We start from the raw sequence: 2541 nt of genomic DNA, 5'->3' as shown, positions 1-2541 counted from the left end.
TCTAGTCTAGGCCAGTGTGGGTTTTGTTTACCAACCCTTCCTACAACCAGGTGATCTGCAAAATGAGAGCAAGAGATGGGGAGAAAGGAGGCCCCTCGATTCGGGCAGCCGTAGTAGTCCTACTGCCCAGGAGATGCTGTCCCTGCCACCAGTCCCCAGTCATCTATTGCATCTTTCCAGCACTGCCTGTCCTCACCTTCCCCCTCTGCCTCTGGTCCCAGCCTGGCCGGGATTTTCACTTGCTTTTCCCCCATGACACGGCCGCTTTTCCTTTAACTCTCAGCTTCTATTTAAAAAGCTAATTTGGGAGCTTGTCGATGCTCCCAATTCAGACATTTTAAATAGGAACTGAAAGTCGGGAGCTGCCAGGGCACTAGATTTCCTCCCGTTGCCACCAGCACAGCTGAGGCATTTGTTCAGTCACTCCTCTGGCCCTGGCCGTGTGTGTCTGTGTGTGTGAGCACCCGCGAGCTCAGGGTGTATTTCAGGCTATCTTTTCTATTTAAAGACGGTGCTCCTATGGATGACTATTCTTTCTCTGTGTGTGTGTCCTTTCCAAGCTGTGCACACATGAGGATTCTTCTTTAGTCCCATGGCTCTGGCCGGTATTTGCAAAGCTTGTCACCGTGTGGACTGTGAGGGTAATAGGGAGCCCAGCTCAAAGTCGGCTGCTTCTTTGCTGACATGCCAGGCTAGTGTGTCTGCGTGGCTGTTTCCCAGGGCTGCTCTGTTCAGGCTCTCTCTTTGAAGCTATGCCTCATATGCCTCAGAATGTCCTTAAGGGTCACTCCCACCCTCACTGCTTATAGCTGTCCCATTTTAGCAATCTGCCCCATGCTGGGGCAAGAATTTTGGGGGTGGGCTGTACCTCTGAGGGTTACAGCCTTTCTACATTTAGGGTGCTATGTACCTTGGAAGTAAAAAGTACAGACTTTGAGGTGAGACTGCCTGGGTTTGAACCTGCGTCTGCTGTTAATTAGCTGTGTGATCATGTGGAAGGTACTTAATCCCTCCGTGCCATGATTTCTTCCTCTCTCGAATGGCAATAAATAATACTATCTACTTTATAGGGTTGCGAAAATTAAATGAAGTAACACAGACAAAGTGCTTAGAATCGTGCCTGGAACATGGGAAGTACAATATAATTGTTGGTTGTTGTTGTTCAAGGTAGGAGTGGTGCAGGCAGGAGGTGCAAAGAAATCTGTCTGAGGAGGAAGATAGAACTGCCGGATTGTACACAGAGACACATATAGTCACTCACCCACCCATGTATGTAATGATAAAAATGGCAGGCCACAGCCCACAGGGAGTCAAGTTCACCTTGCTGAGATAGTTAATTCTGTAAGTCCCAGAAAAGGGAGATTTCTGATGAAGGAATAGAGGAAGAGTCTAGGGATAGAGATGAGGAAGGGGCTTGACCATGTCAGAAGCCCATGGGACATTTCTTGGGAGCCGATTTTATGCTGAAGAGTAAGTGTCGGGACCCTCACTATCCATGTGGTCCCAGCCTCCCTTATTTAACCACTGAAAGCAAGGCCTTGTGAAAGAAAGTGAGCTCCAGCGAGAAACTCAGGAGGGTGGCACCTCATTCTCCCCAAGGCTCCCCTTGGGTTTGGGGTACTCTCACTTTCATACTGCCGTTGCCTTCCATCCCTTATTCCCACAGCTGGGCATGTGAGCTTTTATTCAGTTGCTATTAGAGTTTATTTCACCTCGGTTCATGAGCATGTAAAGAAAGAAGATGGGCCCGCAGGAAGCTGCTAGCAGGAAAAGGAGCTCTGAAGGACAGGAGGCTGTCCAAGGGATGAAAGCAACGTTGCAAATGCTCAGCTTAGCATATCAGCTGTAAGTTGAGGAGCCACCATATGTTGGGCTCCTCGCTAGATTTTCCATAATCCTGCACTGTAGATATTACCATCATTTTATTGATAGAGAACCTGAAGGTAGCTGGTGGAGAGGGACACTCCAGAAGGATGTGAGGCTGCATAGCTAGATTGGAGCTCTGACCTCTCCCTTTTGCCGCTATCCCAGGATCCTTGGTTTCCCTGCTTCTGAAAGTAGAGTGTCCTCCTCAGTCAGATAGAGGGGCTACCCTAAGAGGACACTCTTGACCTCTCCTGTGTTTGGCCTCCATAAGTTAGGTGTGGGGTTGACATAGTTTGAATATTTGTCCTCTCCAAATCTCATGTTAAAATGCAATCCCCAATGTTGGAGGTGGGCCTAGTGGGAGGTGTTCGGGTTATGGGGGCATATCCCTCATGCATGTCTTGGTGCCCTCCCCATGGTAATGAGTGGGTTCCTGCTCTATTAGTTCACGTGAGAGCTGGTTGTTATAATGTGTCTGGCGCCTCCCTCCTCTCTCTCTTGCTCTCCCTTGCCATGTGACACATCTGCTTCCCCTTCCCACCTGCCATGAATAAAAGCTTCCTGAGACCTCACCAGAAGCAGATGCTAGTGCCGTGTTTGTACAGCCTGCAGAAACCATGAGCCAAATAAACCTGGACTAATATGGGGGTGGAGGCTCAGTATGTCCAGGGTGGG

Source organism: Pongo abelii, chromosome 1 (assembly GCF_028885655.2).
Source record: "Pongo abelii isolate AG06213 chromosome 1, NHGRI_mPonAbe1-v2.0_pri, whole genome shotgun sequence".
NCBI classification, from domain to species: Eukaryota; Metazoa; Chordata; class Mammalia; order Primates; family Hominidae; genus Pongo; species Pongo abelii.
This window is presented reverse-complemented; position numbering follows the sequence as displayed.